This window comes from Cygnus olor, chromosome 26 (genome assembly GCF_009769625.2).
Source record: "Cygnus olor isolate bCygOlo1 chromosome 26, bCygOlo1.pri.v2, whole genome shotgun sequence".
NCBI lineage: Eukaryota > Metazoa > Chordata > Aves > Anseriformes > Anatidae > Cygnus > Cygnus olor.
In genome coordinates, this window is record NC_049194.1 from 2,887,138 (window position 1) to 2,904,709 (window position 17,572).

Genomic DNA, 17,572 nt, shown 5'->3' on the forward strand with positions numbered 1-17,572 from the left:
CTGTCTTTAACAGAAAAAGAAAAAAAAAAGAACGAAAGGCTTCTTCGAGATTTAACTTCTTATCTGTGTGAAAGTTGCCCAAATTTCTAAGTATGTTGCAGCAAAATCTTACTGGAAGAGTTGGGGGGAGGGAGGGAGGTTTTTTTCCTTTGTATGAGAGCAAAGTGCTGTTGCTTTCACACTGTTATTTCAAACTGAAACAGTAAGTGGTTTTCATACCACTGTGTATGTAGATATATTGACTTTGTATTAAAGGAAGATTGTCTGAAAGGCCTGACTGCAAACCTGTTTGTTGTTGGGAGCGGGCAATGAACGAAGCAGTTGCTCCGTGTAATGCAGCAACTGCAAAACCCTTTTCCCTAGCACACGCAGCCAGGTGGCAGGTTGCTCTCCCTCTGCTCTGCTTATGCTCTTTCTAAAAATAGGCCACCTCTACAAGCCAAACATGCAGTCGCAAAGAAACAACCTCAGTTGGAGAGCTTTTAGCCAAGTATCTGCAGTGACAGCGGTATACGCATACCCCTGGCTTAGGTCTAGCAGTGTGGCCGTTGGCACGAGTGTACCAGGACCACTGCTCACCCGAGAAGCCACAGCTGCACGGGCTATGCCTGCCTTCAGGGTTAAACCCTTTGGTGGCCTCCATTGCTGCTGCCTTGTGTAGCTCTCATGTGGGGCAGTGGCATCAAGAGGAGCAGCTCCTGTCCCCTCAGCTGCTCAATCTGGAGTCTGTGGGCCCATGGCACCAAGCCTGCAGGCAAGTGTTTTTTGAGAGAAGAAACACACTTACTTAGAGCAGGAGGAGGTTAAAGCCGACGGTCACATTTGAAGCACAAGGCCAGTGCAGATGGAGGTCTCCCTTGTGATGCTGCCGACGTTCCCAAGTCTACGTTGAGGGGAAGAGCTCAGGAGGAGCGGACAGGTCACAGCTCCACCGCTGGAAAAGGCAGTGCCTCGTGCTTCCATTGCCTGCAACACAATGGGGTGGCAACATTAGATCCCGTCTCAATTTCAGCATGAGGCGCTCACAAACTGTCCAGCCAAGACAGATTTATGGCAAATAAGCTAAACCATAGTCTTGTACTAGGACTGCAGGTGCCATGCCCAGGTAGGCTCAGCCTAGCCTGAACTTCACCTTTTGTTCTTCCACGTGAAATCAGAAAGACATTAAGCAGGGAAACACAGGAGATGCAGGTTTTTGGAAGCAGCAGGATGATGAGAGTATTCCTATATCAGTTCCCCCCCACACACACACACACACCTTTACAGCTGTGTTGTGCCAGCACAAACCCTCCCGCCCTCCTAGAACACCACCAGCAGCATTTTGGCTCCCACTTAAAGGGAAAAAAAAGGCTTAGCAAGTTAACATAGAACTGCGATCAAACATCGAGCTGTGAACTCAGGGAATTACATCACCTCCAACATTCTGTTACTCCACGTGACAGATAGAGCAAGCGGGGAGTCAACATCAAACCCTCATGGCACAGGAAAAAAGGGGGAGGAAACCAGTAGCCTTGTTTATAAACATCTTGTGCAGGCAGTTATATGAATGGTAAAGTTTTTGGTTTGTTTTTTGTTTTAACTCCTAATAATCTCTTGGACTTGAAGATAATTCGTGGCACCAAACCCTACAAGGTAGCAGTACAACACAGCAAAGCTACCTTTCATCAACCTTGCCTCAGTCAACGTGTTGATTTTTAATATCCCCTCATTCCACCACTGAAGAATAGAAAGGAAAAAACGATTTTCTTTCTAAGCGCTGTTCATCAGCCTCTGTAGTTCTGGCACGTGCCTACCTGGTCTCCTGCGATCTCAGCAATACTGTTCTTGTCTCTCTGTGCTGCTAATCATTTCCATCGCCGCTCCCCCGTCTCTTTGTTTAGTTCCATCCTTTTTTTGAGCTGGTGTGACCACACCCCATGTGGAGATGCAAAACTCTCACTCACTGAACAGAAATAAATACCACGTGGAGCACAGGGACGTGCGTGACAAAGAACTGGAACAGCAGCTAGGGACAAGGTAAATCTTTCAAAAAAAAAACCACAATACAGTAGGGAGCTAGTTACAGGAGCAAATACAAAATAAAATCTCAGAGCAAGAGTAAGGCTTACAAGAACTGCAAAGATGCTAAATGACACTGATTCCACCTTGATGCAGCAGCAGCAACAGGCCTACAGCAGGCAGCAATCGGACAATAGCTCCTTTTCCTCCTTTTCTGGGATATCAAGAAAGACAAGCATTATAACCACAAAAAATTGACACCTCTGCCTTCTGATTTTCATTGCATCGGACACCCAGAGGAACTGCTACCGCCAAGGCCAGGAGCTGCAGCATGGCCAGGCACCCCCTCCGGGATCCCCTGCCACCCTGGCGGGCAGCGGCATGGCTTCGGATGTCCTGCAGGAAAACAAAACAGGACCCCGGGTGAGCTGCTTGAAAACACTGCTCGGAAAACACCGTCAGAGCCAAGCAACCCCGGCCCTGGTGCATTTAGGTTCCCACAGCTCCCAGCATAAAAGCCAAACCCCCCTGTGAGCACAGAGCAGACAGCACCGCGTACACACTCCTAAGGGCTAGGAGGGAAAAGAGGGGCCCTGCAGAGCCCGGGCTCCATGAAAAACCTCCAGGCTGGAACTCTTGCTGCTCTGACTCAGCTCAGTATGATTGGTACTGATGCACATCGCCAAGCTTTGCACAGATTCCTCTCTCACAGATACCCAGCAGGTTTTCTTGCCTCTGCATTAGGCCAGGATGCTCTGAGCCTCAGGGATGCCGAGGCCCCACGAACACGATCACAAACCTGCACGCACTAAGTAGTCCCACTGATGCAGCGTTTTACTGGTGCTCATAAGCTGCCGAAATTACATCCTAATTTGTGGCTTCTGAATGCGACAGACCGACGTGCTGGTGGTGTGATTAAGCACAAATTATTCCAGGCTGCAGGATGTGCGCAGGACACGGGCTGCGCCGCGGCGCCCGGCCTCGCTGCGCCGAGCAGATGAAATCACATTTCTGGTCCAGGCTTCGTCTTCCAGGGCTCGGTTTGCCAGGCACCAGCAGCCTGAAACCCAGCCCACGGTTAGCTGGCTTTTTTTTAATTAAACCCTGAGCACTGCTCCATTAATGCCCCTTTTCAGCAGGGCAGCAGGGAAGGTTCTTGTTTCTTATTGATTCAAAGGTCCCTTTTTAATCTGTCTCCCTCTTCTTTTTTTTAACGTGAGCTCTGACAGATTGCTTTGACAGCAATTTATTAGCTATGCCCATGCATGGTGGAAGGAGTAAAGCATTGCAGGCAGGATTTTTCCAGAACAGGCCCGGCAGCAAGGCTCCACATCTCCACGGACACAATCCCTCACAGAGGATCAGGGCTAGAGATCGTGGTTTTACAAGGGAATCTCCATTGCAGAGCCCTTTTATTGAGGCCAAGAGGGACAGCAGAGCCTAACCCAGCCCTGCGGAGGTGGCTGCACCGCACGCTGTCCTCATGGGGAGGGCGTCCAGGGCATTTTGGGGTTTTAGCTCTGCAGGGCGATTCCACAGCACAGCCACTTCAGCCAGCAGCAGCCCTGCTCCCTGCTGCCCTGCAGGACTCGGAGCTGACCCCGAGCCCGGCCAGGGGCGCAGCCTCTGACCCCAAGCCCTGTGCAGCCCTCTTCAGAAGCAAGTGGGTCTCAAGGCATCTTCTGACATCATTTACATGTAAATCCCGATCAAATTCTTTTCATGGGTTAATAAACATCTCTTTGAGCCCTCCCTCTTCCCCGAATTACTCTTCCCCTGCTCGAGTGCGGCTCCTGGAAGGCTGCTGGGCCCCAAACCCCCTCACCAGGGCTGGGGCTCAGCTCAGGGCAGCACGGCCGGAGCTCGGCAGAAGGGGTTTGCAGGGAGCAGGCTCGTCCTGGTGAGCATTTGCCCCACACCATGCAAAACCGTCGCATGCATCCATCTTAATTTGCATCGGCCTGGATGCCAAATCACCACGGGACTGATTTGCAAAAGCCCCCACGTCTCTGCACGAGCCTAAACCAAGAGCCCCTTTAGTCCCCTGCAGCAGAACAAAGACTTGAAAGTAGATGTAACCGTAATTTACATTCCAGAGGAAAAGGAAAAGCCTTTCTTGGTTTACAGAATTACCCAAGTGGCAAACCAGTTCCCAGGCCAGGAGAAATTCTTCATGTTGCACTACGCTTTAATTATAGCGAGGGAAGCAGTAACAGAATGAGAAATCAATTCCTCCTCCTAAATAAGATGGTTGCAAATTCCAAGTCAGTAACTGAACAGATGTAGAATTGAAATGGAAAAAGTAAATACCCTAGCAGGCGCTGAGAAAATTGTCTTATTATCTCAACAAGTTCATCCACTGGGAAGGGGATGGGGGAGGCTAGTCCCAAATCTCCCCATCAGGAAACCAGAACAATTCGACCACGTATCACAGCGTCACAGCAGGTGCCTGAATGGACACGCTGCTGCCCATCCCCGCACCCACAGCTACACCCAAATCCCTCCTGCCCTTCCTTCCAGGCACAAAGCACACCTCTGAGCTGCTCCCCGAGAGCCGCCGTAACCTTTCCTCACCTCCAAGCGCCAGCAATCCCTGTGGGACCCCACGGGAAGCCCCCCGTGGGGGTTACCGCCTTGCCTCCAGCCGCTCACGTCCCTTCCTCTTGGCACTGCCCTCAGCCCTTCCAGCACCAGCTCCCATCGCAACCAGCACCGTTCCCAGCTCGGGGAGGCTCCTGGTGCTCTCCCCGTGAAGCAGAACAACCTCGGCCTGGAGAGGAGCCTTGGACACCAAGAGGCAGCTCTGAAAACCCGCCACTCCTGTGATCATCCTCCTTACTGACACGCTGATGGCATGTGCCCAACACCTCGGCCTCTGTGGCCTCCAAGCCCCTCTTGGGAGGCTGCTGGGCGACCCCGAGCACTGGCACGAGGTGCTCTCAAGGCTCCCTCCCGGGCTGGATGGCACCGTGCTGCCTGAAACAGGCTGGGCTGAGCAGGGACAGGTCCACAGCTCATCCCCACAGCCCGGCCCAATCTGATCATAGCACCCGGGGGTGCCAGGCCAGACACAAGGACCTAAAATGAGACGACGACTGCTTTAAACCTCACCCATGCTGAGTCTGACTCTGGTGCTTGTATGAACTGCTCACAGTAAAAGCAAATTACTAGACTGTTTCAAAACAAGGCTGAAGCCTGAACAACAGGGAAACATTTCTATTTCTTAACAGCACTCCCTCCCCAGCCACTTAACGTATTCATCCCAGGCCATCTTTAATCTGCCTATTTTCCTATTGCCCACTTATCTGTCCATCCATCTACACACTAGAGCGGTAACTCCGGATCCCTTTGCAATTTGTACCAAGCCCAGACCCTGATGTCACTATCTCCTCACGCCTTTATCTCATGGAGGACAGACACGCGCGGTTCCCTCCCGGTCAGTACAGAGACAGATCCTGATGAACAGAGCTCCGTGCTCCATCCATCCATCTGTGTGCACACAGCGATGCATACATACAAGCACACATGTAGGTGCAGATGGCAATCCCAGATTAATAGGTTACACAAGGGTTTTAGCCCAGGCTTACCGAGGATAATAAACCCCTCTAAAAAAAATTTATCCAAATGATTAAAAAAATCTTTTTTTTTTCTTTAAACACGTAACATTCTGCCTGAGCTGCATGCAAGGTGTTATTCAGGAAATTGCTAAACACTTCTAATTCAGATTTCATCTCCCCCAGGCCCTCCTCCCATCCCTTTATGGCTGGGAAAGTCCAGCACAGCCCCACAGAGCAACCAGCAGCCATGAGCCCCCAGCTCTGCTCCGAGGTTTTCGAAATGAGACACAGGTGCGGTGACACAAAAGCACCCCAGGGAAGGGCGAGGGGATAACACCAAAGCCAAACAAGCCAGGGGGATCGCTGCCCATCAGCTAGCAGTGCCTGCTGGTCCACCAGATCCCACAACACAAACACAACTAACCTCCGTCTGTGCCTCCGGCCTCCATGCACAGGGAGAGGAAAGCTCCAGGACACCCTGCTCGTGGAGCCACCTCGCTGCAAACTGACCCAAAGTGGGGCCCAGAGCCCCGCAAAGTGGCACCAGGTGTGCAGGCAAAGCAGCTGGGCCCCACCAATGTCCAGACAATTAGCTTTCTTCTCTGTTTACCTGAAAGAGAAGCAAAAAGAAAATCTGCTACAGCTGTCATGCAATGCAAAGCACTTGAGAAACTAGCAGAGTCCCACAACGTTTCCAAGTTTAGGAACCCAAAATCCCTTCTAAAATTAAAAGAAAACCAACGCTTGGTTCCCAGTTTTGTCGACGACTGTATCACAAAGTTCTGCTCAGACATCTTGCGGCGCTCACAAAATTGTTCTCCTGGCAAGCGGGGAGGTTGTGCTGTTACAAGGAAAGGAGGGCCGTCTGCTCTCTGACGAACGGGACCGGTCTGCGGCTGCAGACACCACTCGTGGCCGAGCTGGGCCAGTGACAGGACTAACTGGGAAAGCGCAGCAGCCGGAGTGGGCAGCCAACGAGGTGCCAGCAGCACGGGGCACTCGCCGGCTTTGGCTGCCAAGGGCATTGGAAAACCTGGAAAATCTGAGGGAGTGGGACGTGGGCCATCATGACTCACGCGATGCAGCAATACTTACAAAATCCTTCTTAGAAATAGTCTTGTAGCAGCGGCAGGCCTTTCACCAAAATCAACGTTCCAGTTTCCACAAAGAACACCGCTGTCCTCATCCCTGCCCCGGCTCTTTGAAGCTAAGGCTCTGTGAAGGCCACGCAAAGCAGCGTCTGGCAATTTGGCCTTTTTTTTTTTCAGTTGCTAAGGGTAGTCTAGCGTTACCCTTACAGAGCAGCAAGGTCTGGAGGTCACACTCATCTCCCATGGGGGTTCATTCCACAGGTGAGGCCTCTTCCTTCTCTCCCTCTTTTCCACAGACTCTCCCCTCCAGGCGCCGCTCTGAGCTTGTCACCCTGCGCTTTGTCTGCTTCAAAAGCAGCCTCAAAAGGCATTTAAACAAAGAACTCGCCAACACCTCGCTCACCTGTGGCTTGCCTTGCCGCAGAGCACAACGCCGTTCAGTGCACAGCTCTAGGCCTGCTTTCAGTCCTTACGTAACGACATTGAGGTAGGTGTTATCAAGCTCCCCGGTGATTATTTGCAAAAGCACGCTGAGGACTCGCTTCGTTTCCTCACAAAAGATCAGACAGGCAGAAAAAAAACCATCTACGGATCTAATTAGTGTCGCGGAGCGGTGTCATCGCGGCACGCGTTCCACAGGTGCCGCCCACAAACACAAATTCCTCCCCTTTAAGCAGTAAGAGATGCTTGCACAATTTCTTGGCCTTGAATGTCCCCACGTCCCCCTGCCACCCTCTCACATCTAACAGCCTCCAGGGTTGTGTCCTACCATCTCACCTCTCAGCTGCCCAACAGTTATGGGGGAATTTTTTAGGTTGAAACCTAAAAAAAAAAACCTAAACCTGTATCAAAAACCTATATCAAAAAATTACTATTCCAACTGGAAAAGCAGATTCAAACTGCTGCATAATTTTTTTTTTATCTAAATAATGTTTAAATTTTAAAAGGGGGGGGGGGGGGGGGGGAAACGACTAATTACACCTTCATGTGGAAGATCATAAATCACATAATTACAATGGGAACCTCTGCATCTTTCCAACAGACTAAAAGCAGGCTACGCAGTTCTTATCTCATTACAGTTTAATTAAGAATTATGTTTGAGCATCTTCTTTTTAATTATCAAGGAGCCCAGATGACTTCTAATCTTTTTTTTTTTTTTTTAACCCAAAATAAGGGAGGGTGCAGTCCAAACCAGGCTCTAATGAATTTACAATTTGCTCTTAGGGGAACTTTAATAAAATCACTCCGCACAGAAGATTAACACCGGTGTAGTGAACTTCCAAAAAGAACATTTGGTTCCTTTCAATTAGCATCACACAACTGTCAGGAGCTTCTAGGGGGATGCTGAAGTGTTACTTTTTAGGGCAAGGATGGGCATTTCAAGGTGGGAGAGACGAGGACGAGGAGGCTTAGCGCTGCTTCGCTCACATCCAGAGTGGCACAAGCAGGACCTGCCTCTGCTTTGCAGGGCGAGGATCCAAACCTTGCAGGCAGTCCACGGGAGCCTTCGGCCTCGCTTCATCTCCATCTGCTGCAGGGTTTGGGGCAGGCACAGCCCCAGGCACAGACAAAGCCAGCGCCAGGGCTGCAGCGAGCACTTCCTACCATGCTCCCACACGAGACAGAGTATTGAAGGAGAAATGGATTTCAGCCCCATCCTTGGCTTCTGCAGGAAGCCAACACCAGTGCCCACAAACAGTCGTGGCCCTCACAAGACTTGAAAGCTTGTGACTGGCTTTTTGCCCATCAGATGAAAAAATCAGATCCCAACACAATGCTTCATCCCTCAGTGCCAGCAGACGATCTGAGATTTAATCAACCTCTGAAGAGGAGATCTCCTGATACCTGTAGTTATCTATTTATTGCTTTCTCTGGATAAAATCCACTTACTAGGGCTGCAGCTGCTTTACATCCATCTATGCTGGCAGCGTTATTCCCTGCGCCCTGCTGCGAGCCCCACAAGGTGCCCCAAGGCCAAGCCCATCATCCTGCCCGGTCGCAGTGTTTCAGCACAGCCACATGCGGGGGTCCAGGCACCCATCACGAGGTGGTTCAGCCGCATTCATCCTTCAAAAAGCCTCTTGGAAAGGTCATCTGTGGTCAGCCGAGCTAAAGCTGTGGTCAGCCAAGCTGAAGCTGTGGTCAGCCAAGCTGAAGCTGTGAACACCTCTGTGACCACATAGCTGAAAGCTGCAGCCAGGCCCTTCTGCCCCAAATAAACCCCCTAAACCTGGGGTCCTGGGGACACTGCAACAGCCAGAGGAGTGGTTCCTCCAGCCCCGAGATGCTCCGTTTCCCTCCCTTGCACAGCACGAGAAAGTTTTGCCCACCAAACAGTTTGCCACTGAGACCCTATTGACTCCATGCCACGCGCAGCCCCGCTGTCTGCCATCACCCGAGGTAACAAGTTGCAAAGAGCACGCATATATTTTTTTTAAACCCAGCACACAGCAAACACCTCTTAATTCAATTGGTTGAATTGACACAGAGAGATTATTAGTTTTCAGTAAGATTTGATTAAATTAATTAGCTTGAAAATATCAGCACAGCCAGGCAAGCAAAGAAAAACAGAGATAAATCCCTGCCATAGCACTGCTTCATCTTTTAAAGGCAATTAATTCTTAGTTATTAGCTTTTAATTAGGGAATAATAATGACACCATTAATACAGTTTATTATACTTGTCAGCAGACAGCTGTTCCAAACAGATTTTATTATCAGATCTTGGCGGCTTTTGTCTGCTCTGCTCCCCCTCTTAGCAGGCATCCCCAGAGGGTCCTCCGGGACTGCAAAGGAGTGGGTGCCTTGCATAATTCTCATGGCTTTATTTTATTTTATTTTATTTTATTTTATTTTATCTAACCTTTATAAACTGCTTTCTCTCTCAGAGAATCCTGGCGGCAGCAGGATCCAGCCTTGACAGTGCATTTGATGTCTCTCTCACGGGTAATTCACACGCCTTTCTGTCTGTGGTTCTGGGGGGAGAGGCTGGATCTGTGCCAAAGCTGGTTTCACACCTCGGCTCCTGACATCTGAGACGGCATCCAACACGCAAAACATTTAAGATGCCAAAAAATTCACTGTTTTGTTTTGTTTTCTTCTGAGCTTAGCCATCTCTTTGGAAGCACCATGTTCATTTAGAACACAGTAGAAATGATTTGGAAGCAAATAATAATTTTAAGTAAATCAAGCATTCCAAATAAGTTTACCCATTCTTAATCTCATTCCACCCTACTGCTGAGTGCCTATCACTAGGAGAAGGCAGCTGCAAAGGGTGAAAGAAATACCATGTAATACTCTTTATTTTCTTGCCCCAAATTTACCCTGAAAGTGTAAACTCCAAATCCTTTAAGACGAACCTCTACCACACTATCAGCAGCAAGCTGCCTCAAGTTTTCATTGATGCTTTATTACTTCTTTGTCTGCTGTGTCACTAAAATAAAATATCCATAAGACTCATAATTACACATGCTATCACACATACAGGAAAGCACATGTTCTCCTTATTTTCACCATCACCCTTTTTCACTGTGTCCTAGACAGAGCTGTTGCAACTCCCTGGCAGAGGCTGCAAACTACTCCCAGGGCAGAGGCCTTTCCTAGCTGTGCTTTACTATTCCTCTATAAGAGAGTCTCAAACCCAGTCATGTATGCAGGATGCCACTGTAACACAAAAATGTAATGCCATACATCTCCCTGATTTACTCTGGAGTTAATAAATCACAGAAACACTACAGTGTAAAATAGCGTGTTGGGTTCCGCTACCTTGATTTAATTTTTTTTAACCTCGCTCTGGACTGGAAGAAGCCCTAAAGGAAATTCCAGGTTGCCAGGAGCTTGGAGGCTCAGGTCAGCAGGAGAGAACACGCTCCCCAGCACCGAAAGCCTGTTCGTGGCAGGCATCTTCCTCCTCGCTCAACACAGTGCAGCTAAGTCCCAAGGAAAGAAATTAACCTGGTGTAGGAAGAAAGCAGCTGGGAGAATCTATTTGCAATTTTCCACAGGAAAGTGGAGAGTTGTTAAATTGACAGCAAGGCTGTTAAAAAGAAGAAACTTCCCCTACTGAGAACTGACATAAAAATAAGAAGGAAAAGGATGGCAGAAAGGAAAGATTACAACCATTATGATACAGATTTAGAAACCGAGGCTCAGACAAGCAAAGTGCCGTACTGAGCCAGGAGGCAGTGGCAGGACGAGCTTCAGCATCAGGAATCTCCAGCGGGACGCGCCGGCTCTCAGCAGACCGCCCTGCTTGCTGCAGAGCTCGCTGCGCCTCCAAGGAGCTCATTTCATGCTCTTTTCCCCCCCTGCACTGACAGAGGCTTCAGGTGCCAGGTGCTGTGCTGTAGGCATTTTGCGCATTTGTATCCACACGCAGTTTCCAAATCTTAGAGCTACACTATGCATTCTCACTGGTGACTAAGCCTGAATATTTTAGGAGAAACTGCTTTAGGGATCTTGGTGCAACTATAAAACCTTCTCAGCCGAGGTGTTTTTTTTTATGCTCAGCTGTATCCAGGCAGAAGTTGGGAGAGGAAAACCAACAGACGAATTGAATGTCATCCAACTTTGTCTCCAAAATACATCACACAGGACACTGCAATACTACTTTTCTAAGGTAGCAATAAAGAGCTTGAAGTAGAGGTTGGTAAGGGAAGTGTCTTCTCCACTATAATTAGTACTCTGGTAGCACTAGCACTACTGATACCAGTGAAAAGTCTCCTTTAATTTTGGCACTGTCACTTGGGATCACACACATGATGAGAGGGAAAAGCCTCAGCCCAAGTCCCCAGAGGCCAGATTCCCCCCGTTTCTCAGTGACATACCTCAATGCAAAGCAACCGGTCACGACCTGAAGGGCTTTGTGGCAGGAATTCACTCACCTGTGGCTGGGGTTTGGCAAGTGCTCCTCCTTGGTAGGTGCAGCCTCACCTGGTAGGCCCGAGCTTTGCCTGGAAGGCTCCCACAGCAGGAACACGGCCATGGTGTCCATGGCAGGTGGATCTAAGGATGGCAGGAGGAGCAAAGGAGAGGAGGGTTAATGCTGTGCATTCCTTGACTCATACAGGGGACAACAGCCAGGGATGCAACAAGCGGCCTTCGCTCCTCAGAGCCTCCAGAGGCCCAGGCCCCATCGCCATGCCAGTGTGGAGCCTGGGGATTCGTTTCTGATTTCACTACTGCTCTTTATCAGAGAGACAGCTCTGAAAGGCACAGATTTTCTACCCCACAATGGACCTGTCACGGTGACAATTATATTTAATAGTAGCAGTTCAGCCTTGCCTTTCAGGGGTGCTGATTATGGCAGTAAATAGAAGCACATTAGAGAGGTGACAAGACACTGACAGGCTGCATTCACACTGCATTGGGGGGCTGCAAGGGCCCAACTACTGTGGTCTTGACAAAAGAAACCCAAGGGGACATACCTTTTATTGGGCTTTTGGTGTAGAGGAGAGAGGCACAGAGGTTAAAAATACTGCCCAGCCTAAGACCAGAAGCAGCAAAGAGAGCACAGGCTGCAATGGAAACTGCATAAGAAAACAAAGCAGTGCACCAGAGATAAGATAGTGTTGTTTTTTTTCCCCATCTTTTCAGTCAATCACCTGCTGGGAGTGAAATATTGCCATGATTCTGGCAGTGCTATAAATAGAGGTGAAGTTTTGGTCTTTGTGCTTCGAGAATAAATCATGTAAAATCATAAAAAGGGCGTCCAAAATCAAGGGAAGTACCTACAAGTACAATCAGTGGTGGGGCAGAGAGGCTCGATGTTGGGGTTCCCTCCCCAGGTTTATCACACAAATATTGTGAAATCATTCGGCAATTAAAAAAAAAAAAAAGGCGGGGGTGAGGGGGAGCTTAAACTCAGCCACAGCAATAGGTCAGTGTGACACCACCCACTGCAGAGCACCACAACCATGTTGTGTCATCTGCAAATATGAGGATGCCTCTTCCTACTGAGGAAAACTACAGAGAAATTAATTTGGATAAAATGGACCGTGCTCTTGATTTCAGAATGCCACAGAAGTGAGGGTAATAATAACATTTAATAAGCAGCCAATTTTCTACACTCACAATTAGTCAAAAAAGCTTGTGATGAACTGTTTCTGTAAAACAGAAACATCCCTGAGCAGTGGGATCTCACAGAAACAGTGGCAGTCAGGCAGATTTTTCACTAGACACGGACAAAAATCTCGCATTAATCACCCAACACAGGACACACAGCTATGGGATTGCAGCGCTAATTCCATGTTACAGCTGAATCCCAGATTAATCAGATGCACCATTTCCTCAGCCTAGATATCCTCTAGCGGCTCCAAGCTATTAAGATAACAAAAAGAAATAAATCTCAGCTCTAAGTGGAGAGACCAGGAGATCGGACCGGCACAACGGCCCTTCTCCCCCACCTCATTGCTTCTCCACGTAGAAAATTGTCCAGTGACCCTTCTGTACCTGCAATCAAGTCAGATTTGATCTTGCTAGTCAGGCAGATGAATCCCTGGTATTCCAAACAGCAGCAGCATCTTGGCTTGCATCATGGGTTACTGACCATTCATTCCTAATCAAAGAAAATTTGCTGTGTTTTCAAGAGATGGCTTCGTTAAATGAAGCAGATGAGCAGTGGATCTGTCCATTTATTTATTTTTAAACCATGATCTGGGGCACAGGGGAGGGTATCACTCCTGTTTCAGAGACAGTTTGGCTACGAGCTCATTCGCTGGAGGATATTAGCAGCTGGCATCTGAAATGGCAAGACTAGAGTATAGAGGTAAGCCAAAGTCAACTGTGCTGAAACACAGCCAAATTCTTATTTATTCCACAGGAAAAATGGCTAAGCTGTGGTCGCTATGTAATTCCAAACAGTGTTTACACAGTGACCTTTCCATTTCCCCTCTTGGAAACAAAAAATTTAATTGTTTTGCTCCTCTAATGCAGAATAAATAACTCCCAGTGATTTTCTATTGGTGTGCAAATAAACCGAGCGGTTATCTTTTTTCTGCTATCAAAGCTGCCAGACCATTCCAGCTCAACATCCCCAACTCATTCCAGCCTTGGCACTTCACCAAAGTTGCTTGCTTTTTTTGTGTGCACCAGTATGGTTGTTGATGAGGTGAGAGCCCCGAGATGGCCTGGATACGGGGCTGGAAATCGGTGAACCCACAGGAACTCATTCCGAGTGTTTTTGCTGGGGTCTTAAGAAGCTTGTTCAACCTTTCCTCCCACAAAATTCTGGTTGGCAAAGCAGGCAGTAATGCCCCCTCGAGGAGCACCCATGAGTATCATCGCTATTAGATGCTCAGAAGCTGAGATGGTTTACACTGCTCAGGGTTAAACTCAGTACAGGGTTTCCTCGTTAACCTGTAATGAGATAAAAGGACAAATTGTCCTTCTAGCCCAGGCACTATGAAGCTGAAGTCACAGCATCCCACGGACAGGCACAAAGACAAGCACCCTGGGAGGTGTCTGGGACGTGTCAGACTGCAGGAGGGTGTGGGAAGGGCTGCACGGAGCTGTTCTCTCACCTGCCAGGGTATGAGAGGGACAGCTCTGGCACTCGGCAGGTTCCGTGCAGTGCTCCTCCTTGCTTTAATCCGTCAAAGTATAATCACATGCCTGGAAAACCTCGTCTGCTGCAAACCTGCACTTCCTGACTTGGTCCGTTTGCAGTTCAGTCCAAAATGGGGCTTCTGATGTTGCGATTGTTGGAATTATTTTTAAAAGAGTGTAAAAAGCTCATTAGCCTACCTTTAGCTGTATGAAGCATAGGGAAAAGAAGCCCCAACAAGAAAAGTAACAAGGACTTGCCCACTGCAGTACTAGCAAAAGGACCTACTGCAGGAAAGTCTTCATTTTATGCTCTGAAAAAATTCAACCTAGAGAGAGAGGTGACAGAAGCAACGTGCTGATCGCTCACTGCCTTCCTCATAGCCCTGAGTCACAGGATGCCCACTACCAGGGAAGACATGCCCTAATAAGTTCTGCTAGTTCAACTCAAATTGCTTTTAAACTAAAACAGCATTCCCAGGTTCAAAGCAAAGTTTAGTTTAAAACTGCTCCTGATTATCTTAAGCTGAAACTCCCCAAAGAAAGCACTCCAACCAAAATAAGGGCATTCTTCCAGAAGAGAATTGCACCTGTTTAATGAGTAGTTTTAGTAAACTGGTGCAATTTGTTCAAGCTGAAGAACTACTGATGAAAAACTAATGTGAACAGTGAGGGAAGAGGAACAGAGAAAAATCCCCACAGAATAACCTTAAGAAATAGAAGCTCTGCAGAACTGGCCAAAGCACAGATGTCTGCAGCATGTGATGATGTTTTTCCATCATCTGCTCTTTCCCTAAAATAAACAGTCACAAAAGCAAAGCAGAAAGGAAGCAAGCACATCAAAGGGGGAGTGCCTGGGAGCTCTCTTGACCCTCCCATGTACCGGCAGCACCGCTGGAAGCCAGGAGAGTTCGTGAAGGGGAAAGCCACAAACTGCCACGTGTGAACGTGCTCATGTAGATCTGCATGCTGGAGATTGCAGCAAGGCACTTGCAAGAATTGTTTCAATAGGACTAGAAGCTACCACAAGGCGTCTTCTGGAGTGACAGTATGATGGGACAGCAAAGGGCAAAACGGTAAACATGGAACACACATTTTTGGAAGTTAGGGCTGTCCACTCCGTCCCAGCAGTAGTCAAGGGACAACAGCCTCACCCCAACCAGCAGTGCCGTTTTTAAAGTCTACTTAATAATCCTGTCCCTTACGAAGAAAGGAAATAAGACATCGCCTCCATTTCTCCTTCCCAAGTTAAAGATCATTCTTTAACCCAACCAGGAGTTAACAAATCTCTCTCTCCCATTCCACTCGCCAGGCAAACAGCAAAAGTCTCTGCTGACCTCATGGTAGAAATAAGCAGCCTGTTGATCCCTGTCTCTTCATTGCTGCCAGCAATTATCACAAAATGTCTTCATTGTGCATGTGGCAGTTAGTGACACTGACTCAGGGAGTTTTATCAGCTTCTGTGCTACAGGTATCGGAGCAGCTGTTTGCCGTAAGGACACTCTGCTGTTCACCAGCCCAAGAGAAGCTGGACTTGTGCAAAGCAGCAAGGAGAAACTGAAGTGCAGTCCTTTGCACAAGCCAAAGCATCGCACAGGGGGATCCTGTCCTCACCTTAGCAGGTCTGCTAATGGCTGTGTCCTCTGAAAAGCTCCCTGCAGGGCAGGGCCAAGTGCCAGGCAGGAGACCACGCAGCACGCACCGATGATACCCGTGAGCATGCCGTGGGACGTGGGACCACCAGCAGGGCCTCCTGAGGATGGCGTTGGCACAGGTGAAGAAACTGAAAAGCAAAAGGACTGCAACTTGCCTTAGCAAGAGAGGCAGCTGCATAATATTTGAAGACAGACACAAACTCACTTTCTCCAGGGACAAGAAAGGCAGAGAGGTTAGAAGAAAAGGCTAATGAGTTGCGCTCATCTACAGTCTTTCATCCAGCCCCAAACGGTGCTTAAGTGTAGACAGAGGAAAGCACAGGAAGCAAAGCTCTTCGCTACAGCAGTCGTAGTACTCACATCAACTCCCTGGGTACAGCACCATTTCCTATAACTCCACTTATCTATATTTGAGTGCAGCAATCTCAGCTAGGAACAGAAAACCACAGTGACTTAGGGAGGTTTGTGTGACAAAGCCTATCCCACTCTGTGAGGCTGTGATAGAAAGTTTTGAACCTTGACTTTTGATGACTGATCCAGGCAGTTACTTAGAAGCATGTACCACTTCTTACCACATCTTTAAAATTATATTTGTTCTTATTACAGCAATATAGCAGACCTTAAATTCAAAGGTAAGCTCGGTGTGGGTGTAAATTCCAATGGAATTATCAGCAGCTTTTTCCCACTAGTGATTCCTCAGATTATCTCAAGAAAAACTATTAAGCCCCAAAGGACTGGAAGCTGCAGATTCCTTTTCTTTTACGTGTTCTGCAGCATTAGCCTCATACTGCAACAATTTGAGAGGAATTTGTAGAAAAGAATTAGGGCTTGGAGAAGGGAATGAAAGTGTTTAAAGGAAGGTTCAGGAAGATGCTATTTCAAGAGGTTCAATGTCAGCACGACCTCCAAGGGCTAGAGAGAAAGGCTACTGGCAGGCTACGAGGCAGGCTCCCAAAAAGGATAGCAACCTGGTGATGTAAAAAATAAGGATTTTAGGATCACCTCTGGCTATTTAGCAACCGCTGTTCTTACGAGAAATCCAGCTAAAGCAAATCCTGGGCCTTGGACCAAAAATACATTGCAAGCTTGGTTCTTAATTTTGGGAGGGGGTGCAAAAAGCTCTTCTGCATGATTAACGGAGCAGAAGGAAAAGACCATGTTCCTGTTTATGAGTCTTGGCTTCTCTTGCTCAGGTAATCAGTCATCATTACAAACCAGATCTGGGAGCTTTCTTCTCCTGCAGTACAAAAGCCCTTAATCTTAGAAATGAAGAGACTTCAACCCCCCAAAAATTGTAATTCTGAAGTGCTCAATAGCCTTTAATTCATTATGAACCTAGAGGCAGCGGAAAAAAAAAAAAAAAAGTAGGCAAAAAATACATCACATCCTTAATCTAGGGAAAAAAATCAGTATTTTTATAGCACATAATCAGACACTTACAAATATATTTCACTGGAGGAAGGGGAGGGTAGGAATGTGCATTTCCTATTTCCTTTTCAATAGTCTGATGCACAGAGGCCATCAATATGGCCATTAGAGATAATCTGCACAAGTCATTCCTAAACCAAAAAGAGAGATTTAAAAAGAAACAAAAAAAGGAGAACCCCTGCAACAAGGAAGGGCAATCTACAGTTCCAGGTTCATGTTTAAACATAACTCATCATCTGAGTATGGGGGGAGGAAACACACTTTGTTTTGTACAATATAAATAGTGTTTTTTAAAAGGTACT

The 17,572-nt window shown here is 47.9% G+C and overlaps 2 long non-coding RNA genes across 2 annotated transcripts; one reads left to right on the forward strand and one right to left on the reverse strand.

Annotated features, from left to right (window-relative positions):
- Positions 1–260: 260 nt before the first annotated feature.
- On the reverse strand, positions 261–6,148 carry LOC121060060. Its single transcript, XR_005814734.1, has 3 exons — positions 5,980–6,148; positions 2,109–2,212; positions 261–966 (listed from the first exon to the last, which is right to left on the reverse strand). It is a non-coding gene; the product is annotated as an uncharacterized LOC121060060 (long non-coding RNA).
- A 123-nt stretch (positions 6,149–6,271) lies between these two features.
- On the forward strand, positions 6,272–10,575 carry LOC121060061. Its single transcript, XR_005814735.1, has 2 exons — positions 6,272–7,133; positions 8,115–10,575. It is a non-coding gene; the product is annotated as an uncharacterized LOC121060061 (long non-coding RNA).
- The last annotated feature ends 6,997 nt before the right edge of the window (positions 10,576–17,572 follow it).